Genomic DNA, 26,585 nt, shown 5'->3' on the forward strand with positions numbered 1-26,585 from the left:
AATGGCTCTGAGCACTATGGGACTTAACAGCTATGGTCATCAGTCCCCTAGAACTTAGAACTACTTAAACCTAACTAACCTAAGGACAGCACACAACACCCAGCCATCACGAGGCAGAGAAAATCCCTGACCCGCAATGTATGTGAGACCTCTTGTCTAATCTCTTCAGCTTGGTCCTCAGAAAAGCTGGACGCCGCTTGTTTGACTGCGCAAATGAATTCGAAGACTGTTCCATGACGGCGCTCCTATGCGTCCAATCTGATAGTGCCCAAAAATAACTATCCACCCATTCCTATTGTGTGCTGTCCTTAGGTTAGTTAGGTTTAAGTAGTTCTAAGTTCTAGGGGACTGATGACCATAGATGTTAAGTCCCATAGTGCTCAGAGCCATTTGAACCATTTGAGCCACCCATTCCCAGGATGTAGCCGACAGAAGCGACGACACCTCCAAGTGCAAGAAAAGTAAATCCTTGGATATGAGTTCCAGTTGTCTTTGAGTGAAGCGAATACGCTCCTTTACTAATGCGAAACTGGCACGCTTCTTAATATTGTTGGCCGTTTTCGTATCAATAAAATGCACAAATATAGCGAACTTAGGTATTACTCTTCCATCGCGGCCTCTCACCAAAAATGCGAGGGCACTCAGCAACTTTCCTTTCTTCTTACGAAGTTTATCAAACTTCTTCACAAGTTCCACCATCTCCTCCCCGTAGAGGCTTCTGATGTGACTCCGAAGGCTTTCACGGCGTAATAATTGATAATATTCTTCTCGGGTGTGCAGCCGGATCATAACGTCATCTTGACGCAATATTTCAGCGGTCCAACTGTCCGCCATCTTCAGGTGAGAGTGCTGGTACACGACCTCGCCGGAACTGACTTCTCAGCGCATTTGGTGAGAACAAATAACTGCCGAAACAACAGAGAAAATGAGGCTGACGATTCTGTATAACCCATAATGTTAGCTTACTGCACAGAAAATTACGGATTATATTCGTGGCACATTTTATTCGGATCAGTCACTGCTACCTGCTTATCATTTTCGTTCCTAGAAATCAGTGTAGGGTCGTCCAGTTGTAATTTAAATTTCCATCTGCTAATAGTAATTAGATGCAGACAGTCAATAAGAGTATGGGTTAAACCACATACTTTCGTCACTTGTTCATACAGTCTTCATACATGATATGCATCTCTCATATGAGATGGGAAGGGTATCCTGTACACTTGATTATGTTCAATAATTTTTCAATTAAAACACTACTGACAGCTTTCTCAAAGGCCGCATCATAAAGTGTATTTGTCTCTCCTATGCATGTTTTCCTTTGTTTTGAAATCTCCTATCCCTTGAGAAAATATCAATGGTCCCAATTAGCGGAATAGGGTTAATGTGAATCCCAAAGATAATGGGAGCGGTCATACCAAAACCTACCAGCTTGTCGTGAAATAATGTTTTGCCTCAGAGGCCCGTGAGACGATACCTTGACAGAAAATCACAATCCTTCAAGATGATGTTGAACAGATGGCCAATATGAAGATTTCCTAAAATCACAAATACTCTTGTTTCCGGGTTTGACTCGGAAAACAGATCAGAACCACTATTTCAACGGAAAAATACCGGGAGTTTCAAAATCAATATCGGTTTTTTAGGCTTTTTAGCTTTTGTTACATTCAACTTATAATTATATAATGAATCAAATGAATGAGCAACTCAGTTTTGTTTGCATACCTGTGCATATGCACATGCACTGTGTCATAAACATGTGACTGTGTCTATAAGTAACAAAAAAGTTTTACAAGAGAATCAATCAAGCACTCCATAAACAAAACGTCGTTTTTTCCAAAAACATGCACCGTGTCCTGTGTCTTCCGTTAGAAAACGCCAGGAACAAAGATGTCGACTAGTGAACAAAATGCTATTTGTGTTTCACAGTTTGTAAGGAGAGAATCTGTTGTTACAGCGCAACTTGCGTTCCGTGTTAAACTCTATAATAATACTCCAAGTGCTAACAACATCCGCAGATGGTCAGTTTGAAGACACAGGCCGTCTTTGCAAAGGGAAGAATGTGGGGCGACCTAGAGTGACTGAAAAACGTGTTGAACGAGTAGAGGAGTCTTTCTCGCGTAGCCCCAAGAGGTCTGTTTGGAAGCCTACTCGTGAATTAGCAGTTCCAGCGACGCTTATGTAAAGACTTGTAAGGTGATGGTGACAACGATGTCCTTATGGTCTGCAATTGTTACAAGCTCTATAACCTACAGACTACGGTTGGTGTGCCAACTTTGCAAACTAAATGTTACTTGCTGCATGACGATAAAGATTTTCTGCATCGTGTCGTCTTCAGTGATGAATCGCCATTGTACCTAAGTGGGAATGTGAACACATATAATATGCGCGTCCGGGGGTCAGCAAATGCTCACGAGATGTTGCAGTTGCAACGAGACTCCCTAAAACTGATTGTTTTGTGCCATATCGCGGAGGAGAGTTTATAAACCTTTCCTTTTCGCTGAAACAACTGTAACTGGTGTTTCTTATCTTGATGCGCTAGAACTAAAGCTCTTGCCTCAATTGGAAGAAGTTGAATCATAGAATTTTATTTGGTAGCAAGATCGTGCGCTGCCTCACTGATACATGTTGTGTATGACATTTGGATTGTTCGTAAGGAGCCAGATGACAGAACTAGTTTCGCATGGGATCTGACGCCACGAGATTTTTACTTTCGGGGTTCATAAAGAAATGGTGTCCACAATGAACGCTTGTAACAAAAACTGCCTGAGTCGCTCTTTCATTTGATGTATGACTTGTAACTGTACGTTGAAAATAATAAATGCTATAAAGCCTTAAATTTGCGATATTCACTTTGAAACGCCTGGCAGTTTAAAATAAAATGTTGCTTATGAATAATGTCGTAGCATGTACCAAATCAGCTCCGGCAACCCTAGGTCACTGCAAATACTTCTCTTTAAAACGCAATGTTGTTAAAAACCACAAATTCGGTGTTACTCAGATGCGAATCCCTTAAAATCAGCCATATAATTGCCACTAATTATCATTTGAAACTGTCACCAGAAAAGTTGTACTTTTGTAACTGTTGAAAATAGACATCGTCTATAAAGACGTGCATGAAATTCTGCACTGAGTACCTTTCTTCTCAAAACAGACGGCAAAAGAGTTTCAAGCTACAAAGAACTCAAAAAATTTAAAAGAAATCCTACGTTTTTGCAAAGATATTCTTTTGTGACGAATCATAGTAGGCTGCAGACTGGGAGAGCCAAGCAGCCACGCCTATGGCGAGCATCCAGGCTCCCACCAGGCAGACAGCCTCCCTTCCACGCCGCCCCTCATCTCCCCACTCCCTAGCCTCTGGTTCCGCTCCTCGCCACCCGTGCACCACGCGCTGCGAGTGCTACTGCTAACGAAACTCACAGAACGCTTTCCGCAGCGAACAGTTGAGTTACGTAGTCGCTGCGGGATCGATCCATTGCTTCCGTGCTGCCGGGCTCGTTGGTGAAAATCTTTGGCTTTTAAAATTCAATTGTTTCCTGCAACACAGAATGGATACTGCAAGAAATTTAAAACTTTCTTTACGTAGCAATGCATTAAAAACATTACATTGAAGAAATCAGTGCAAGAAACAGTTAAGTGATCGATGCTGGAAGCGCCAGTGAATTGTTCTGTGATCAGTTATTCTCTTCAAATCTATTTCAAACTCAAATTAGTACGTCTTCCAAAGTGAGCAACGTTTGGTGTTCATCTCTGTTCAATTGTAAACTTATCAAGAGTGGAGGGAAGATCAAACTATTCAGCGGTAGCAATAAGAAGTAGACTGTTCGGAAAAGGTGAGTCATAAAGAAATTTATATATTTTTGTGGAAGATTTCGATTGTTAAATCGGAATTTTCGACCTTGTAGTTTGAAGCGTAACTGTTATCTCAAGCGAATAACGGTATTTTTTGCTCATTCTCCGTTACGGCAAGTGTAGAAATATCGGTGCCTCAAATGCGTCTTTTCTATCTAAATCTAGACCTTGAGAAAGCTGTTCATGATCAGCCTGAGAAATTTCTGTAGCCTGTCTTCGGCTTCGTGTACTTTTTTGTGGTCGGTTTATATGCGTTCCAAGGTTCGTCAGTATTCCTAAAGTAAACGTCAGCTGTTATTGGCACCGGTCCAGTACTTCGTAGCGCCTGTCAGTGCAATCAGTTTATCAGCGTCACCTGTCAGATATCGTAGAAAACATGTAAAGTTGAAAACTGAATCTAATCCTTTGTATTCACATTTTATCGTGGTGATGTATCGCCTCTGCTCCGTCAGACAGTAGCAGGTTCATAGATTTCAACTGCTTATCCAAGGGCGAAGTCACCCATGTGAATGTAAATGACGTTGATTGAACAGTTTTCTGGTACATAGAACATTATTTGGTGTACACGGCACCTTTTTGAGTGATCTGTATCGATTTTTCTTTTATCTTGATGTAATTTTACGATGACCTCCATGTCTTCTATTAAAAGACAGACAAATAAAGGAACGCGGCTAAGCCTTCCTGGCTCTCTCCACCACGTCCACCCCGAAAAACGCCTTACATATACTGAAAGTTGTCCATGTGCTACATTTTTTGTAATTGTTTGTGAAGCTACTAACAAATTATGACGTGGCTCGATTCTGTGAGCCATATTATGTGTCGTGTATTCTGACAATTAAAACACTTCATCAAAATATTTGTGAAAATAATTCTGATTAATAATGCATCATCCAGGCAAAGTGTTTCTATTCATGAGTAGGCCTATAGAGGATTGGCTAATTGCACCCAAGAAAAGCACAAAGTTTATTTCGATAAGAGCCTCATTGTTTGCCTGGTTTATTACGTTCTTTACGTGACTTTCGAGGAAGGAGAAAGAAACTTGACAGTTTATTTTTCAAGTTTTGTACATCATCATCACAAGAACATTTCGGCATTCTCAGAATCTCACAGTTTATGCTGCTACGATACGCAAAGAATCAACATAGGTGAAGGAAATGAGACAACTCCTGCTGCTGTCTGCATTATCCAACGTAGTCTTCTGACGAGTCGATATTTGTTAGTCGGATGCAGCATCACGTTGTGCACCATAACACTACTGGACAAGTTTAATGTGAAGATCGACAGAGGAATTCGCACCTTTTTATGTGGTGGAAACAATCTAAGTTTAATGAAAGCGTTCTTATTAAACGCTTATAACATAAGAACTAAATTTTCCACGTTACGTATTCAAAAATAATTCGCTCTCCTGCCCTGTGTTCTGTAGACGCATGATCATCAAATTAATATGGTGATTAATGTGTTATCACGATTTGGCTATCTCCAACCACGCATTCGGGGGGAAAGCAAGACAAAAATGCTGCGGGCATAAGTATTGCTACCGACTTCTTCGTTGTGTTCTCTCTTTCGCTACGCGGTTCGTGTAAATTTGTAAAACTTCCTGGCAGTTGTTTGGGTAAACGCTTCTATTATTTTACATACATTTCAGTGTACAGCATCAGGATTCCGATGTATAGTGAATGACAGTGAAAACACGAACACCTAAAACGATGTGTCTGTAAGGTGTCGACTTGGACGATAGTAGGCTGGCTGCTCACCCGACAGATGGCTGCATCTACATTTGCATCCATACTCATGGCTGGGAGTAATTCCATTGTTCCTGGTAGAAGGGCTTCTCCTCATTCCATATGCGTCTGAAGCGGGGAAAAGAATCCTGCATGCTCGCGGTAATCAGGCTAGTCTAACCTTGTCGGGGTTTCGCAATGGGACCGATACCTAGTCAAGCGTAGTATGTTCCTAGATTTCTTAGTTAAAACACATCTTGAACTCCGTAGGTAGATTTTCGCGGGATAGTTGACGTGGTTCTTCAAGCATTTGTCAGTTCAAGTTTTTCGGCATAGAGATAGTTGCATAAATCAAAAAGAAACCAACAGCTGCGAAATATTTTGCGTATTTATCTTCTTTCATACTAGGCCCACCTTTCAGTTTCTTCGGTGTGATAATTCCCAATGCACTGTCAAGGACATCATGTCACACGCGTTTTATTTTCACATGAGCTACGTGTCACGCAGAATACATTTCGAACTGAAATATAGTTTTTTGCCCTGATTGTATTTTGACGGCAAACATACATAAGCTGGTTAATTTATTTCAGTGGCTTCTTTTAACGAAATTCGAAACTGGCGAGGTAATTGTGTTACGTTTAACATTTATTCTTGAGTTTTCCGTTATTCAGGATATCTTAGTTTGAGGGAGCAACTTACTAGTTAATGAACTGGCGGTTTATGACAGGTTAAGTTCGTTTTTGTTATCCATTGACTACGTTGTAGATTCTCCTATAGTGTTTCAGTGACCTGCAGGTTAAATAGTCTATTATTTTACCAATGAAATTCGGAGCATGGCATATTCTTGTGTAAATTGCTATGGAATAAAAGTACTGTAACACGTTTACATGTCAGTATTAGATTTGCTGACATTTATATTCTATTTTACAAGGAATGCGAAATACTACCGGGTCTGAACGTTGCACAAATAATGAGAAATAGAAAACTTATACAGCAGATGTTCGTAAGATTGTTAGATTCCTTCCTTTACACACAGTAGATTACAGAATTTTAGAAAGTTGACCTTATAATGATTTTTAACATAGCAGCAAAGGGTAGGCATCGTCTATTTTCCGTACATATGTAGCTATTCATGACGTTTAGTTCTGGTTCGCTCTTCCCTGTGTGTCCCCGTATTCTCGTATATATGTTGGAAATTTTCATCTCTAAGGGGCCAGATTTTTCACTAGTTTGATGAGTAAAGGAAATGGCGTGAAAGTAAAAAATTAAATCTTTGACGTTCTTATACTTTTAGTATAACTATAATAGTACGTAAGTGAAGCATAAGTTCAGTAATAAAATAAACTTTCTGCAATTCAGTTTGAGCAGACTTTGTTTTCGGAGCTTTTCTGACTCATCTGTAAAACAATAACGTTCACTTTGTTTTTTCGCTAGTATTGAAACATCTTGGCAGTTTTCCGAGCGGCAGTGTGCCTGTGCTCGTTACGCTACGGTGTTCTATGCAGTCACGTCGGATTTCTAATGACAAATTTTCAGTGTCTGTTTATTTGCTGTAGCAGTAATTGTAATCTTTGCTAAACAGAGTAGTGAAAGGGTAAGTACTGTATATGTAGTGCTATAGACAGGAGCGCTAATACACTACTGGCCATTAAAATTGCTACACCACTAAGATGTGCAACAGACGCGAAATTTAACCGACAGGAAGAAGATGCTGTCATATGCAAATGATTAGCTTTTCAGAGCATTCACACAAGGTTGGCGCCGCTGGCGACACCTACAACGTGCTGACATGAAGAAAGTTTCCAACCGTTTTCTCATACACAAACAGCAGTTGACCGGGGTTGCCTGGTGAAACGTTCTTGTGATGCTCCTGTAAGGAGGAGAAAAGCGTACCATCACGTTTCCGACTTTGATAAAGGTCGGATTGTAGCCTATCGCGATTGCGGTGTATCGTATCGCGACATTGCTGCTTGCGTTGGTCGAGATCCAGCAGAATATGGAATCGGTGGGTTCAGGAGGGCAATACGGAACGCCGTGCTGGATCCCAACGGCCTCGTATCACTAGCAGTTCAGATGACAGGCATCTTGACATCTTATCCGCATTGCTATAACGGATCGTGCAGCCACGTCTCGATCCCTGAGTCAACACATGGGGACGTTTGCAAGACAACAACCATCTGCACGAACAGTTCGACGACGTTTGCAGCAGCATGGACTATCAACTTGGAGACCATGGCTGCGGTTACCCTTGAAGCTACATCACAGACAGGAGCGCTTGCGATGGTGAACTCAACGTCGAACCTGGGTGCACGAATGGAAAAACCTCATTTTTTCGGATGAATCCAGGTTCTGTTAACAGCATCATGATGGTCGCATCCGTGTTTAGCGACATCGCGGTGAACGCACATTGGAAGCGTGTATTTGTCATCGCCATACTGGCGTATCACCCGGCGTGATAGTATGGGGTGCCATTGGTTACACGTCTCGGTCACCTCTTGTTCGCGTTGACGGCACTTTGAACAGTGGACGTTACATTTCAGATGTGTTACGGCCCGTGGCTCTACCCTTCATTCGATCCCTGCGAAACCCTAAATTTCAGCAGGATAATGCACGACCGCACGTTGCAGGTCCTGTAAGGGCCTTTCTGGATACAGAAATTGTTCGACTGCTGCCCTGGCCAGCACATTCTCCAGATCTCTCACCAATTGAAAACGTCTGGTCAGTGGTGGCCGAGCAACTCGCTCGTCACAATAAGCCAGTCGCTACTCTTGATGAACTGTGGTATTGTGTTGTTGCGTGGGCAGCTGTACGTGTACACGCCATCCAAGCTCTGTTTGACTCAATGCCCAGGCGTATCAAGGCCGTTATTATGGCCAGAGGTGGTTGCTCTGGGTATTGATTTCTCAGGATCTATGCACCCAAATTGCGTGAATAAGTAATCACCTATCAGTTCTAGTACAATATATTTGTCCAATGAATACGCGTTTATCATCTGCATTTCTTCTTGGCGTAGCAATTTTAATGGCCAGTAGTGTGATATCGGATTGTGATGTAAGTGTCAGCTGAGTTTAGCTAAATTGATCGTTGAGTTTTGTATGAATGTAGAGCATACAGCGCAACGAAAACATTGCATCGAGAATCGCATAAACTAAACATCCGTGATAGAGCTGCAAACCGAATAAATGGTTCTAGCGGTGCAAGCTCGTAGACTACAGAATAATAGAAACGTGTTATGTGGACCAACTCGTTTTTGCAGAGTTGGCTACCACATGACGTGACGTGTGTACAGCAGGATCGCCGATAGAAGCATCCTGGCTGTTGGCACCGCTGTTGCCAGCTTTCAACTGTGAAGCGCAAACGGCTGCATGCGAAACAATGGTCGTCAATAAAACTGCGACATCATCTTAGGCATTCTTCGCAGCAGGCTATATTATCTCCCAGGTTGGTAATGTTCCCCTCACAGGACCCTAAATTTCGGAGAGTGCTTTGATGAGCTTGGATATGAAATATTGCATTTCTTCTGTCCTTGATCACTGGATTTAGGCGTTACCAAGTCAGTGAGGTCTGTATTGGGAAAAACAGTCAAGACTTTCTAACCTCCTCCCTTATCTTTCAACGAAAGGAAACGGTTACTTTGCGAGGAGCGGTTAAAAATTCCATTGACCTCCACTCAAGGTTTTTGTAGTTATCATACGTTTCATGTCCACTATTGGATAAAGCAGCTCTCCAAACTTGGACGTGCAATCTAATCTTTAACTACAGTCTTCATCTAAACTTATCCGTTTTCCTCTTTCATATTTCCTTATTTTTTAAAATCCAAAACAGGAACTTTCCATCCATTCGCCGGGCTACATGTCACGCCCACATCCACATCATTCCCGTTACAGCTTTACTACGATTCGTGCGAAGAAAGACGGCCGGTGTTCCTGTGAATGAGCTCGAATTTCTCGTATTTTAGCGTCGTCGTCGTTATGCGATATGCGTGATGGAGGAACTGATTTGGAACGTGAGCTCTAAATTTGTGTGATTAAGGCAGTCCCCGATGCACAACGTCTCCCACAGCAGTTGGTTGAGCGTCGCCGTGGCCTCTCATGGTGAGCCGGCCGAAGTGGCCGTGCGGTTAAAGGCGCTGCAGTCTGGAACCGCAAGACCGCTACGGTCGCAGGTTCGAATCCTGCCTCGGGCATGGATGTTTGTGATGTCCTTAGGTTAGTTAGGTTTAACTAGTTCTAAATTCTAGGGGACTAATGACCTCAGCAGTTGAGTCCCATAGTGCTCAGAGCCATTTGAACCTCTCATGGTGACTAAAGGAAAGCCTTGAAGAATGCGCAGCCCTTCTTTAATCTTTTGTATCACTTCCATCAAAAGACGGTTTTGTTAACTACGTCTTTCGTGCGTGAATTGTAATTCGTAAGGGCTCTTTACAATGAATCCCGAGTATGGCATCTTCCCTTCCAACAAATATATTTGTTTGGCCGCTCCATATTAAATCGCTTTCGGTAAAGATAATCGTAGATATTTGAATTTTGTTATGCATTCCAGTGTTTGATGTCCAATTGGTATTTCTAACGCGTATTATATTGCCCTTATTTGTGTTATAGAAAACTACAAAACCTTTCACTAGACGTTGATTGTCTGTAAGTTACTATGCATTTCTTAAGTTAATAAAATTTTGCATCACTCTACACGACTTAAACGTCTGCCAACAACGTAGTAAGACTTTTAGAAGTTTTTCTTCACAACAGAGGCCCTTTCACACAACTGTGAAGTGCACCGACTCACAATACCTTCACCCCGGCCTATGCCACACTATGAAGAGCGACATACTGCGTTCTTTTTCAAACGACAACGTTTTCAGCATGAACTACATTATTTATTATAGTTTTCACAACCACTTTATCGACCTTTAAGTCATTTTTAAGTTTTTAAGATGCTGGAACACAGCAGTCGTCAAATTAGTAAGAAAGTGAAAAGAATATGACTCATATAAGAAACTCTTTCACAATCCTGACTTCGCTATTTTCTGCTCTCTAGATCTCATGATCGATCAGGGTAAACTGGGTTTCACTTCATCAGTGCTTGCAGCAACCTCGTTGATTCCTATAAGGGAGTTGTTCATTCTCCGTAAAGTGCGAATATTTATCAGCAAAGATAAAAAAATGACAGTATTATTGGCGACGAAGATGACCAGCGAATGGTTTCCATGTTTAGGACAGGCAGACATTGTAGTGCGGGTCATGTGGGTATCGCCGATGGGTGTAATATTGATTCTGATGACCAGCGCCATTGGAATTGTTCACTTGTGATATGAAGAAGAGTTATTATCCTATAAATATAGGGTAAATAAAACTGAGACGGTAAAACTTATGCCTATTCCTTTAATGATTTCTCCCTTTGCCCTCACAACAGGTTGTTCGATCTCACCCCGGGGTCTCAGTCATGCTTTCTTATCTAACCTTCCGCATCTCCAGTCTGAGAAAGTAACATACAAGTTCCTAAAGCTAGATGTTGTAGCCGGACTCTAGTAGTATCCTACAGTAAATGCCAGTGCGATCGTATTTTCCCAGTGGCTTCATGTGAAGACAAATGTCCAACTGCTACACTTCAGTCGTGCCTAGTTTTTGTCGAGCTATGTACGTGCGCTGTATTTTATCTGACATGGCAGCTCGCGCTAGACACGTCAACCGGGTAGCATTCAGTGGCTCCGCTGAACTGGTTTTGGAGGGTATGTACCTGCGGTGTTGCGCAGTAGTTGTAAGCCAAGACTGCGGATTCTCGCGGTAGCGGATAGCCTACTTGCTTCGCTCCAACGCCGACTTCGGGTAGAAAACCGGATTACCAGTTCACTTATATAGGAGTAATAACTTCAATTAAATGAGCCCGTCCGGCTTCCTCGTTACAAGATTTTCAGGTTTGAGCTAAAAGAGAACGTCGTGCAGAAGTCCACTCCAGCGTAACAAGTAAGGGATATCTTGCCTAAATTTCTCCTGTTTTTCTCTTTTTCTTCGCAACGGTATCTTGTCAATATTGAAGTAGCCTCTAACGTGTTTGTCTCCCACTACCTTGTTGGGAGCAGTGGATAAAACTGTGTACATTGCTACTCTTTCATAACACATTTAGACTGTCGTGTGGATGTCAATCTCCAGGAAAGCTGCTGGATATGTTACGTGTCATTAAACTGATGCACTCAAAACCATAAGGCACACACACATACTGCCCAACTAAAAGGTGAAGCATCCAAAAAGGTGGGAGGAAATTTAATGGAGGTTCACAAATTGAGAGGGTATGTAATGTTTTTTCAGTGATTACAAAATCTAGTTGAAATTACAACGAACTAGGCTGTTTGAGCCAATTTGCCAGAATGACATATGGCCTGGATGTAGGCACTGGTTCGTTTGGGAAGGGTGTCATAACGTCGTTATATCCTCTCCTGAGGTAAGCTGGTCCTCAACCGTTGTAACTGGTCCTTGCCATTCTGGGTACTGGTACTAAGATGGAGTTGACCTTCGGGCTGGTCCTGCACATGTCCTATCAGAACTGATCTGGATATCTTGATGGCATCATGCAAACAGTTCGTAGTGGACCAGCATTGAACTGTTGAAAAATGACACCAGCATATTGTTGCATGAGATGCAACATTTATGAGGGAACAGGATGCCCGTGGCTTACCGTTGGGCTGTCAGACTTCTCTACCAGCCGTGATCTGAAGTCATGCACGATGGCCCTCCACATGACGCCAAGAGTCACATCGCTGTGCCTTTTCAAAACATTGAAAGTATGAGACCTCTACCCATGTAGCCATACTCGCTATGGTCATCTGGGGTAGTGGAGAACCGCGATTCATCACTGAACGCAATGCGACGCCGCCTATCAGTAGCCCATGTTTCCCGGTCTTGGTACCGCTCTAAACACCACAATTCGTGTTGCGGTATGCGAGCCCACGCATGTGACATAATCTCCTACTCCCGCCGCTGCTAGGCTCTGGACCAGCAGTGCGGAATGGCACAGAATATTGCAGGGCGTTCATTACTTGTTCTCGGATGGCAGGCGCCGATGTGAAAGGATGACGATGGGCTTGGTGCACAGTATGGCGACCCTTCCATGTGATAGTCAGACGAGGTCGACCGGAACATTGACGTTGAGTGTGCCTGCCCTAATGTTCTCATGCAGTCCAGCGTCGGGCCAACGGCACATCCGAATGTCCCACAAATATGGATATTGCACTGCCTAATGGACACCCACAATGAGGCGCGTTCAAAGTCTGCCAGCCGCCGATACTCAGTCTCACATGAGTACAAGACATATCTGTGTCTGTCACAGTTATCACTCAACATCTGTCGCTAGTCATGTCCTCGTATATCCTACCAGACCTGGTAACAACGCTAACACGAATAAAGCTAATATGGTTCAAATGGCTCTGAGCACTATGGGACTTAACATCTGTGGTCATCAGTCCCCTAGAACTTAGAACTACTTAAACCTAACTAACCTAATCACATCACACACATCCATGCCCGAGGCAGGATTCGAACCTGCGACCGTAGCAGTCGCGCTGTTCCGGACTGCGCGCCTAGAACCGCTAGACCACCGCGGCCGGCAACAAAGCTAATACCTATCACAGAGAATCGCAACTCTTATCATACACATAGACACCGATGGTGTGTGTGTGTGTGTGTGTGTGTGTGTGTGTGTGTGTGTGTGTGTGTGTGTGTACTTAGCTACATTGATATCCGACCATGTCTTCTGAGTGCTTCAACTTTTTTATCAGGCAGTGTATATATACAATGCGAATCAAAATACGCGCACTCGGACGCCACTGCTCGATTTCTTGCGAAGTAATAGTACGAAAATAAACCTAACAGACTTTCGTTCCGTGCCTCTTTTCTATGGAACATGCACTTCAGAGAAAGGTGATTTGGCAACACTGTAACCATATGTACAAGTATCTTCATCGACGTTGTGTAGCTACGCTGCCCAGAGCGCATTATTTTGTATTGGAAAATTAGAGTTCGATTCTGGATATAAGTGCAATAAGTATTGTCAGATTTTGATGTGCCCAATAATCCTGCACTACACATGTTTTCTTAAACGACTGTTTCTACTAAGCGATAGAAGCAGTGACAAGAGCGTATGCCGGAAACTAGGTTCAATTTAGTTGGTGAAGTAGTGAGTGTAATTTGGATTCACGCGGGTAACTACCTAGGAAAAAAGAAGCAGGGATAGACAAGCAGAGGGATAGAGCCTCTTTTACTTTAGGGGAAGGGGCATAGCTGAAGAAAAGGAAGCAATGCTAACAATTGACCAAGAAACGTGGAGGAGTAAATTACGTGGAAGAGAAGAGAGTAAACGTATGATGCCAAAAAACATCTTTTAAAGAAGAGGAATAATACACTGAAATGAAATGCGAAAGAAATTGGTATCGACTGCTACGGTCGCAGGTTCGAATCCTGCCTCGGGCATGGATGTGCGTGATGTCCTTAGGTTAGTTAGGTTTAACTAGTTCTAAGTTCTAGGGGACTAATGACCTCAGCAGTTGAGTCCCATAGTGCTCAGAGCCATTTGAACCATTTGAAATTGGTATCGGCATGCGTATTCAAATACAGAGATACGTAAACAGGCAGAATACGGCGCTGCGGTCGGCAACGCCGTATATAAAGATAAGTGTCTGGCGCAATTGTTAGATCGGTTACTGCTGCTACAATAGCAGGGCATCACGATTTAAGTGAGTTTGAACGTGGTGTTATAGTCGGCGCGAGAGCGATAGGACACAGCATCTCCGAGCGATGAAGTGCAGATTTTCCCGTACGACCATTTCACGAGTATACCGTGAATATCAGGAATCCGATAAAACATCAAATCTTCGACATCGCTGCAGCCGGAAAAGGGATCCTGTAAGTACGGGACCAACGACGACTGAAGAGAATCGTTCAACGTGACAGAAGACAAAGTGCTGCAGATTTCAATACTGTGCCATCAACAAATATCAGCGTGCGAACCATGCCTTCGGAGCCGAAGGCCCACTCGTGTACCCTTCATAATTGCACGACTCAAAGCTTGAGGCCGCGCCTGTGCCCCTTCAGCACCGACATTGCAGTCCTGATGACTGGAAACATGTTGCCTTGTCGGACAAGTCTCGTTTCAAATTGTAGTGAGAGGATAGGCGTGTACAAGCATGGAGACAACCTCTTGAATCCATGGACACAGCATGTCAACAGGGGACTGTTCTGGCTGGTGGAGACTGTAATGTTGTGGGACGTGTGCAGCTGGAGTGATATGGGACGTCTGATACGTCTAGATACGACTCTGACAGGTGACACCTGTCTGATCACCTGCATCCTTTCATTTCCATTGTGCATACCGACGGACTTGGGCAATTCCAGCAGGAGAATGCTACACGCATCACGTCCAGAACTGCTACAGAGTGACTCCAGAACTGCTACAGAGTGACTCCAGGAACGCTCTTCTGAGTTTAAACGCTTCCGCTGGTCACCAAACTCCCCAGACATGAATATAATTGAGCTTATGTGGGATGCCTTGCAACATGCTGTTTGGAAGAGATCTCCACCCCCTCATACTCTTACGGATTTATGGACAGCCGTGCAGGATTCATGGTGTCAGTTCCCATTAGCACTACTTCAGACATCAGTCGAGTCCATGCCACGTCGTGTTGCGGCTCTTCTGCGTGCTCGCGGGGGCTCTACACAGTATGAAGCAGGTGTACCAGTATGTTTGGCTCCTCAGTGTAAAAGCGTTTGCACCCTCTGTTCTGTGTTAGGTAACTGTCTGCCTCCGTAGCTGAGTAGTCGGCATGGCTGGCTGTCATGCGGGGGATCCAGGCTCGATTCCCGTAAGCGCGGCAAATTTCCCTTGGTGGGAGCTCTGGAACGGAGTGCATTCAGCCTCGTGAGACCAGCTGAGGAGCTACTAGACCGAGTAGTAGCGGTTCCAAGGTCAAAAAACCCGGTGACGACCGGGAGAGCGGTGTGCTGATCACGTGCCCCTCCGGATCACATCCAATGGCGCCATTGGTTGAGGGTGACACGGCGGTGGGTTGGTCCTATTTGCCCGCCTGGTACCTAATAATTACATGTGTTTTCTATAAAACGTGCAATAGTTGTATAACGATTAAGAAGTTAAATAACATATCACATTGCTTAAAATTAGAAAATAAAATTAAAAAATTACAAATAGACGCGGAATCGAACTCAAGTGTTCTAACGCAAAACTTCACTAACTTGACAGCACAGGTACACGGTATAGAATTAAGATACTTGACGACCATTTTCTACCGAAAATACGCAAGTGACGAAATTTTTGTGGACTTTTTTCCGTACATATTGGTACTGCGCAAACAGTATATTTCACATGTACAAATACTGCATGAAGTGATACAACGGCCCTCGCGGTACAGTGCAGTCAAACTGCCTCCGTTGCGGAAAAATTTCGAAAGATATTCTCGTAAATTCGATCGATCATTTCAGTAACGAGATCGTAAAACGATCACAAGTAAGCGAAGTGCATGCTGGTGGCAAACACAGAATGTTATCCTTGAAGTGACTGAATGCACATGCCAGCAGTTTATTCTTGATAACGGCAGCTGCGCAAGAAGTAAAATGCCCTCTGACCTTTTCTGCAGCGCCACAGCGGCTGCTGGGCAGGTGGATGTACGGCTAGGGGATTATCGAGTACATAGACGAAGTGCAATCCAAGTACCTGCGTCGATGCCACGAGATGCTTACTTGCTCCAAATTTGTCATCAAATGTTAGACGATACGTAATTATAATCTTGTCTTTGGGTTTCAAACTAAATGAAAATTTTGTTTGATAAATGATATTTCTTAATTTTTCTCCTTACGCTTTATTTTACAGGTCTGTCTTGATCACACAAACTTTTACACTTCACTATTGCCGGTTTCTGCTACTGCCGTCTTCAGATATGTTCCAAACAGAAACAGTGGTGTAATGACTCATCTTGGGTTAACTGCAAGAGATAGGAGGCGTACGCTTAGCTTATTTACGAAGACAACGGCTACTTATACGACTATAAATGTGAAATCCTGCCACCCTAAAAGTATAAATGGGCACTGATCAACAGGATGCTAAAACTAATCACTCACCCGTAACGACGATGAAGTGGTAGAATTCAATGTGATTACACTTGTGGCCAAATCAAACGGGTGCAAGGACCGTCATCCAATGAAACTTTATAATAAACTGAAGTCAAAAATACGTGACAAGAAGGAGACAATAGATCCAGAGAGCAAGAAGTTGTTGATATGCCATACAGTAGTGCATTTTCCGACAGAATTGCATAAGCTTACAGAAAAACGAAAGTGAAAATCGTATTTCAAACGGAAGTTACAATTGGTTCTAGGCTACGCCACAATGTTGGCAACACAGCATGGGTTTCGAAGAAGACGATCGTGTGAAACTCAGCTTCCGCTATTCGTCCACGAGACTCAGAGGGCCAGAGACACGGGTTCCCAGGCAGATGCCGTGTTTCTTGACTTCCAGAAGGCGTTCGATACAGTTCCCCACAGTCGTTTAATGAACAAAGTAAGAGCATATGTACTATCAGACCAATTGTGTGATTGGATTAAAGAGTTCCTAGATAACAGAACGCAGCATGTCATTCTCAATGGAGAGAAGTCTTCCGAAGTAAGAGTGATTTCAGGTGTGCCGCAGGTGTGTGTCGTAGGACCGTTGCTATTCACGATGTACATAAACTACCTTGTGAATAACATCGGATTTTTGCGGATGATGCTGTGGTATATCGAGAGGTTGTAACAATGAGAAACTGTACGGAAATGCAGGAGGGTCTGCAACGAATTGACGCATGGTGCCGGGAATGGCAATTGAATCTCAATGTAGACAAGTGTAATGTGCTGCGAATACATAGAAAGAAAGATCCCTTATCATTTAGCTACAATATAGCAGGTCAGTAACTGGAAGCAGTTAATTCCGTGAATTATCTGGGAGTAGGTATTAGGAGTGATTTAAAATGGAATGATCATATAAAGTTGATCGACGGTACAGCGGATGCCAGACTGAGACTCATTGGAAGAATCCTAAGAAAATGCAATCCGAAAACAAAGGAAGTCGGTTACAGTACACTGGTTCGCCCACTGTTTGAATATTTCTCACCAATGTGGGATCCGTACCAGATAGGATTGATAGAAGAGATACAGAAGATCCAACGGAGAGCAGCGCGCTTCGTTACAAGATCATTTAGTAATCGCGAAAGCGTTACGGAGACGATAGATAAATACCGGTGGAAGACTCTGCAGGAGAGACGCTCAGTAGCTCGGTACGGGCTTTTGTTGAAGTTTCGAGGACATGCCTTCACCAAGGCATACGTATATCTCGCTTACGTATATCTCGCGAAGAGACCATGAGGATAAAATCAGAGAGATTAGAGCCCACACACAGACATACCGACAATCTTTCTTTCCACGAACAATACGAGACTGGGTGGCTTGTGGAGGATGGATGTAGATGTAGATGTAGAAACGTTTAGGATCTGGTGTATACAAGATCAACTGCCAAGACAGTGACAAATTTTATATCGGTCAGACGGGAATGAATTGCAAGGCACCTTTTAGAGAGCATACGTTTAACCAAAATAAGAGCTCTTTCGGTACACGTTTCGATAAAGAAAAACTTTCGGCAGGAAACATAGAGGATAATGTGAAAGTGTTGCATAGGGAACTAAAGGGACAGTTATACTGAACCTACTCGAGGAAATTGAGATTTATGTACACAGAAAACGGCAACCGGAATTACTGGGTAATGAACAGAACGAGTGTAACCTGAATGATTATTTTGATGTATTCAGAAACCTACTAGTCTGAGCAGCGTCGAGCGCCGTAGCAGTTGGGCGTGTGGCGGCCTCCAGCGGCGAGGCGACTGGGCCTTCTTCCTCAAGTTCCGCCGCAGGGAAACGAGAACTTCGTACGGAAAAGCCATGAGGCGGCGCCATTGAGATCCCTCTTCGGATGTATTATCGAGTAGCGACTTTTTGATTAATAATCGCTGTTTCGTTGTTAATTACCTTGCACTTACGGTTACGGTGTAATTGTTGTGTCATGCTGGAAGATTTCGTTTTGTAGATGTGAGTTTATTCTTAAACTTTTTATGCTGGGCCTTACACAGTTGTATGTTCACTTTGCCAGGCTAGGAGTTTCGCATTCTATGTGGATTTTAAGTGCGAATGTAATTCCACATATTGTATGTCAGCACATGTTTTATTGTCACGCGCTCGTTTTGCCATGTGAAGTAATTTTAATTAATGACTACGCATACTGCATTTTAGATAGTGTCGGAAGTTCCATGCGGCTTTTCGCGGATGATGCTGTAGTATACAGAGAAGTTGTAGCATTAGAAAATTGCAGCGAAATACAGGCAGATCTGCAGCGGATAGGCACTTGGTGCAGAGAGTGGCAACTGACCCTTAACATAGACAAATGTAATGTATTGCGAATACGTAGAAAGAAGGATTCTTTATTGTATGATTATATGATAGCGGAACAAACACTGGTAGCAGTTACTTCTGTAAAATATCTGGGTGGAGTGATCATATAAAATTAATTGTTGGTAAGGCGGGTACCAGGTTGAGATTCATTGAGAGAGTCCTTAGAAAATGTAGTCCATCAACAAAGGAGGTGGCTTACAAAACACTTGTTCGACCTATACTTGAGTATTGCTCATCAGTGTGGGATCCGTACCAGGTCGGGTTGACAGAGGAGATAGAGAAGATCCAAAGAAGAGCGGCGCGTTTCGTCACAGGGTTATTTGGTAAGAGTGATAGTGTTACGGAAATGTTTAGCAAACTCAAGTGGCAGACTCTGCAAGAGAGGCGCTCCGCTTCTCGGTGTAGCTTGCTGTCCAGGTTTCGAGAGTGTGCGTTTCTGGATGAGGTGTCGAATATATTGCTTCCCCCTACTTATACCTCCCGAGGAGATCACGAATGTAAAATTAGAGAGATTCGAGCGCGCACGGAGGCTTTCCGGCAGTCGTTCTTCCCGCGAACCATACGCGACTGGAACAGGAAAGTGCCCTCCGCCACACACCGTTGGGTGGCTTGCGGAGTATAAATGTAGATGTAGATGCTAACCATTAAATTTGCGATACTGGTTACTCATGTACCCCAGCTATGCTCTCTGCTCACGTACCCTAGGTATCCCCCCCTCTGCTGGCCTCAGTTATTTGTATCATTACCAGACGCATCCAGGTCATCACCAGCGCTTACTATGTACCTACATGTATAATTTGATGTTGATACCTACATCAGAATATTTTATCGTATGTATGAATTAGATGCATGGCTGTTAATCATGTAAATAATTTTTTTTATTTTTCTTATGTATCACCATGCCTGTTATAGATTCAGCTTCAGCTAATTGAATTTAGTTGGTTACACCACTGTTTTTTGGAACAGATCTTAAGATGGCAGTAGTCGATACTCGTGATAGTGAAGTGTAGGAGTTGCTGTGATCAATAAAATGGCACAATATGGTGACGGACTCATTTTCAGATTTTATGTCTCCAATTCTTATTACAGTTTTTCAGTGCCATTGTTCAGTGACACCTTCGTTGATCCTGTACTTAATATTAGAAGTGTAGAGAAACTATATCAAACTGGCATCTATTACACAGTTTGCTTATCCTGTATGTATGTGACAGCCTAACTTTCCGCAAGATATGCTACCCATCGTTTTCGATTCGTGTGCTCTTATCACTCCATTGGAAGCCCTTTTCGTATAGCTTAAGGTACAGCGCCCTAACTTGTGAGACCAGGAGGGGAGCCAGACCCTTATCTAATCACTGCGCCAGATAAACGACCCGCTGGTCTAAGTACACTGCCTTGCGTGAGTGTGACATTAGGTGACTTTTCACTCTGGCGTAGAGAGAATTTTTTGAGCTAGGTCTCCATGTTCGCCTCCGACACACAGTAAAGGAGCAATAAAAGGTTCTAGTACGCAGATAACAAATTTTACAAGATCCACAGACATTCTGCATTTGACGTTTCTCACTAAGGGTAACTGAAGAGCGGTGTTTGTTCAGAATTAAAGTAAAACAGTTAGCAAATTATAGACAAGCAGTTGACCGTCTTTGACATATCCTATAACGGCAAAACAATAAGAGAGAGGACGACGGTTCAATCCCGCGTCCGGCCATCCTGATTAGGTTTTCCGTGATTTCCCTAAATCGCTCCAGGCAAATGCCGGGGTGGTTCCTCTGAAAGGGCACGGCCGACTTCCTTCCCCGTCCTTCCCTGATTCGACGAGACCGATAACCTCGCAGTTTGGTCTCTTTCCACAAACAACCCAACCCAACCAACCAATAAAAGAGAAAGAAATCACACCATTGCAGTTAATGCCCGTTTCTTGATGACACGTTCGCTCTGTAACGTTGGACCATTCATCGAGCATAGTCAGCTCATAACGCGTTGGAATATACTACCTTAGTTTCTGCTTTTATATTAATCAGCACAAAACATTTTTCCAGTGCTTGACGATGCTGTTATACAGCTGGTGTGTGGGTATAGGTGACCGGCGAATAACTCTGAGTTTCAAGACAAGTGTGCTCCATCCGGTTAATTCCTGTACTCTCATAGGAGGCGACAAGCTTTAGGTGGCCTCCGGAGGAAAAGGAGCAGGCGGTTACCTCGAGGACAACTGATTCGTTAGAACCACGCTCATCCTCCTGTAGAGACCAAACCAAGTGGCCCCTTCTGGACTGCGCGCGTTCCATCACGCACGCGATCGGTAACGACGTGTTATAACGTCAGTTACGTTAGCTTTCACTTCGGCGCCGACACAGGGGTGACAGTAGAAACTAAATAACCAAGTATGCGACGAGAATCAGAAAATATTGCGATTCCGTCCGCACTAGGAGCTTAGATGTATTACTGTCAACCGTGGTGATATGTGATGGCAATAGGGAAACATCTTATCCGATTACTGGAACGCAAGTTATACGGAGCTTGCCGTTGCCACTAAAATGGATACCAGTTTCCGTCAACGCACTGGAATCTCTCAGTCGCAGAATAACAGTTAAAAGGCCAGTGCCCGTAGTCACACATAGGTATATACGTTAAGACGTTCGTTGGAGTGGTCTTTTCCCTCAGAAGATACATAAATATTCTCTTGCAAACAAAACACCACTTTCTTTTGCATTATTGTAATAATTTCTCAGACGCATTTCACCTTCTGTATGAAAGGCTACGTCAGTGGATGTTCTGGAATAATATACAGTTTTGTTCGCGCATTTATTGATCATAGATCTGAAACAGTTGTGTTCTAATTTTTATTGTATAAACAAAATTGTACTCACAGGAATTTTTTGCTTGCTCTGGCGATTGCTCCTTTTCCTCTCATGTAATCACAGGTTGAAAGACGAGTTTCCACTTTACGTCCCAAAATTCAACACGCATACACGTCAAAATTTTCACCATCTTGCGTGCTTTACGTGTGGCGAGTACTTCAGTAGTGAACTTGGAATTATTTAAGACGAATAAACCGCGAATTGCGACGATTTTGCCGAAAGAACTATTTGTTTACTTGCGGTCTGCTGCCTTGTTTATGTCTTGAACATTACTAAAAATTTGTCTGCTACTCTTTGCTCCTCCCCACCCGCTCTGCGCACCCAAGTGCGTTTGTGCGCGTGTGTGTTTATGTGGCCTTGGCTCCAGTGGTAACATCGGTTCCCGCTAGATCACCGAAGCTAACCACTGTCGGGTTTGGCTAGTAGTTGGGTGGGTCACCGTCTGGTTGTGCCGAGCGTGTTGGCAAGCGGGGTGTATTCAGTCCTTGTGTGACCAATTGAGAATGTATTTGATTAGTAAGTAGCGGCTCGGGTCACGAAAACTGTCAACGGGCGGATGAGCGGTGTGTTGACCACATGCCACATCCAATGATCCTGTCGGCTGGGATGACGCGGCGATCGGTCGGTACCGTTGGGTCTTCCGAGGCCCTGTTCGGACGGAGTTTATAGTTTCGTGTGTGTGCGCTCGCGTGCGAGAAGATGTTTTGTTTGTAAACGAATATGTAAACACGATAGTTTACACGCAGACGACGCCAGTTTTTTGTCACTTTAATCATGCCTGCGTGAGAAGATGAGCTGTATGTAGGAATACTGGACTTACAATAGCCCTTGCGTAGGACTCGTGAGAGCAGTGCTTGCCAGCGTGGCGCATCCGGGAGCGGCTGGCAGGCGCTTCGCTGTTTACCTGCGAGGCTGCGCGGCTCGGCGTGGCGTGGCGGTCGTCGACTCCCGGCTCCTCCCCCTCCCCCACTCCCCACCCCCAAGCACGGTGCGTGTGCGTGCCAGGCAGCAGTCTGCTCGCGGCTGCAGGTCACCAGGCGCCGCAGAAATAGCTCCACGCTCACTGCCCGAGTCTGACGGGCAAGCGTTCCTGCGTGCTGCCCAGGGCTGCCCGCATATACATACCGTACAGGGTGCACAACTCTGTGAAGGGTATTGACCCATAAATTGACAATTTTTCTGTTTTCAGTGTACGTTTATTTCTGTATTGCCTGATTGACGTAGAGACTGGGAGAAAGAATGTAAAGTAAAAACATGAAATAACCTTGAAATAAATAATATATTTTAGTCTATCCCCAAATGGGGATCATGACACATGCCACTCATTTTTACATTCTCTTTTATTTTTGTACTTGCAAATGTCAGGTGTTCAGTCTAATGTCCAGTTCAATTGGTGCATATGAAGCGGATGCTTTCGTGTATGATGGAGTTCCTGCCCATTTTGGGTCAGAAACAGCGGGTGATTGGGCAAGATATGCCCGTTCGTCAGCTGGAAGTGCGTGTTCAAATAGGTTCAAATGGCTCTGACCACTATGGGACTTAACTGCTGAGGTCATCAGTCCCCTAGAACTTAGAACTACTTAAACCTAACTAACCTAAGGACATCACACACATCCATGCCCGAGGCAGGATTCGAACCTGCGACCGTAGCGGTCGCGCGGTTCCAGACTGTAGCGCCTAGAACCGCTCGGCCACTCCGGCCGGCGTTCAAATAGGTGTTATCACTGAAGTGAAGATGGATCAATGTCCTCATCTTCGTTCTAATATAACAGTTCCATTGTGAGACCAAAAATGTTCAAATGTGTGTGAAATCTTATGGGACGTAACTGCTAAGGTCATCAGTCCCTAAGCTTACACACTACTTAACCTAAATTACCCTAAGGACAAGCACACACAGCCATGCCCGAGGGAGGACTCGAACCTCCGCCGGAATCAGCGCACACTCCATGACTGCAGTGCCTTAGACCGCACGGCTAATCCCGCGCGGCTCATTGTGAGACCATGGTATTCAATGAAGAGCAGTAAACCTAAGAATTTTTTTATGTATTTATTGGATAACTCAAAAAAGTTGTGATTATTCTTCTGTGTAGCATATCGGACACTTTCACTGGCAATCAAGTTTAGTACTTGTTCATCAAAACATTCTTCAAAGCAAACAACTGCAGACTTTTATTTTAAGTACTGCTACAAAATTTCAGCTGCTCTTTTCATTTTCTGGTAGATCGGGGTGGGTTTTACCGTACGTTATGTCTTCTGTTGGCCAGTTAGATGTGATATTAACATTTTCTTCTTGCGATGATGTGCATTTGTCTCGTCCTCCGTTTCTTCTTTAGTCTGAAGGTACCTGGCATACCAGCTGGAATCGTAACTACCAGTATATTGTTGCCAACGTCATCACAGTCAGATGCCATCTACCAGATCTGAAGGGAGCGCGACAGTGTCAGTGGTCTCATTCACTTCAATCCCATCATAGGAGAAGCCAAGGTATTGGGATCATATACAGTTTCTTCCATTTCCTTTATAGAAAGTGCTTTATAGCGACTCTTTGTACTCAAGGAGAAAAGAAGAGCAAAACCTTGTTTTAGGCGGAATCTGCCATGAGCGCCAAATGGGGATCGAATTTCAGAGAGCCCTCATGGGAAAAAAGTAAGTCCCGAAAATAAACAGTCGATAAACATCTTCTAAAGCCATTACAGAACACGTCAGTTCATAGGTGCTGGAAGTTATTTATATAAGAATATAACTTAACGGCTGTTTTGAGAATGTTCAACTCTTGTAACCCTGAAAAACTTTACTTCTTCACAAAAATAATCGTCTAGGGTTTACTCGTTTAACAACAATTGACTTACATTCAAGGCATAGTCTAGACGACTATATAAAATAGTAACAGTTGCTGCCAACATAATTACAGATACAAAATTTCCGTTACAAAGACAAATCCCTAAATGGGGATCGTGGCAGTTAATGGGTTAAGCTAAGCCTCGACGTACGCATGAGAGTTTTTCACTCTCGAAGAGCTTTTGCGAGTAATATGTGTCGTGTAAACAGCGCCGAGAGTAATCTCGCCGGCACCGTGCGAGAGTGGGGCGAGATCCCAGAGTCACGCGCTGGTTGTTCAGACTTCACCTGTACACGGCGACCTCCGCCTCTCGAGAGGTGCAAGCCGAAGCTCTTAAACAAGAAAAACTGTATCGACGTTGTCTGGAGGGCTGAGAGTGCTGAGCCGCCATATTGCGTCCCAGATTTCACAGTTTGCACACTACTACATCTTGGTAATATATTTTGTCGTACAGATGCACGCCGGCTGGAGTGGCCGAGCGGTTCTAGGCGCTACAGTCTGGAACCGCGTGACCGCTACAGTCGCAGGTTCGAATCCTGCCTCGGGCATGGATGTGTGTGATGTCTTTAGGTTAGTTAGGTTTAAGTAGTTCTAAGTTCTAGGGGACTGATGACCTCAGCAGTTAAGTCCCATAGTGCTCAGAGCCATTTAAACGATTTTTACACATGCACACATTAAATACAAGTACCCGCGAAACTTGTATTTTGAGCCATAATATGTGACCCTGACATGTTTCTGAGGGAAGAAATCGCCCGTTTCACCTTCTAAACGAACAGCACGAGCAATTCGCCTATTTCGAAAGTTCCAGGCTGAAACAATCTTACGCAGCAAACAACGTATGTAAACATCATAGACATCTAGAATCAACAAACGGAAATAAAGAAAGATGTTACTGAAGGGACTCAATCCCACGTTAATATGAAAGTATGATTGCTTTGGAGACTACGAAAAACAAGGTCTGTTTACCACTGCCACTTGTGTCCTAAGGGAAAAAAGAACTGCATCTCCTCAACCGTTGGCACGTACCTGTGCATATGCCAAAACAACTAAACTATTACTAAAAGTGGGGTAGGAAAGGAAGGAAGTATTGAAAGAGAACACGCAGGGGAGCGACGAAAATGAAAAGAGTTGTGTAGAAGCTTTTTTATGTACGGAAATTCGGGGAGTCGCTCGCGCCTTCGGACGGTTGAACAACCAAACGTGTCTTCTCGAAATTTTTATGAAGATTCCGTTTGTAGTTTGAGTGGTTTGTGGCACTGTTACTTGACCATGTCCTTGAAGTCCTTTCCGAAAGTTTATTCTAGTGCCTAAAGAAAAGTATATATTTTCATCAAATAAGTATGTGCCGTTGTTCGCCACGTATAAATGCTAAACATTGCTTCTGGACGCCATAAATTCACCATATTGTCGGCCGTAACGTAGCGAATATCGCATTTCTGTGTTATTTACTTGATCTGGAAATATTTCTGATGACCCGCCTTATCTGGCTCACCGTGGAGGGCCTATGTGTTTTGCTACTTACAGTGTGTGTTGATGTGGAATTACATGTGTGCTTTCTTTTCTGTTGGCGAAGCTTTCTGCCGCCAGACCAATAAACGTTTGCCAGCACAATGAGTAGTTTGTGTACACACGTTTTGTTCAGCTGTACACAGACATAACCTCAAAATATTTAACATAATGTTACTGGCAACTGAGGAATGACAGGTCAGCAACATAGAACGTATCATTACAGGGTGTTCAGCTGTTCGCGTTTGGCTCCTCAGGGTGGTAACGAGACGAGAATACTCGAGGAATGGTTCAAATCACTTTCCGACTACGGTTTATTAATAATATCTGACACAGTAATCACA

The 26,585-nt window shown here is 43.7% G+C and overlaps 1 long non-coding RNA gene across 1 annotated transcript in view; it reads left to right on the plus strand.

The window, feature by feature from the left end:
* The first annotated feature begins 3,420 nt into the window (after nt 1–3,420).
* LOC126475009 (uncharacterized) overlaps nt 3,421–26,585 on the plus strand; it is a 367,333-nt gene continuing 344,168 nt past the window's right edge. The window contains exon 1 of the long non-coding RNA XR_007586637.1: nt 3,421–3,830. This is a non-coding gene — a long non-coding RNA (uncharacterized LOC126475009). The remainder of the gene's footprint in view (nt 3,831–26,585) is intronic.

This window comes from Schistocerca serialis, chromosome 4, assembly GCF_023864345.2.
Source record: "Schistocerca serialis cubense isolate TAMUIC-IGC-003099 chromosome 4, iqSchSeri2.2, whole genome shotgun sequence".
Classification (NCBI taxonomy): Eukaryota; Metazoa; Arthropoda; class Insecta; order Orthoptera; family Acrididae; genus Schistocerca; species Schistocerca serialis.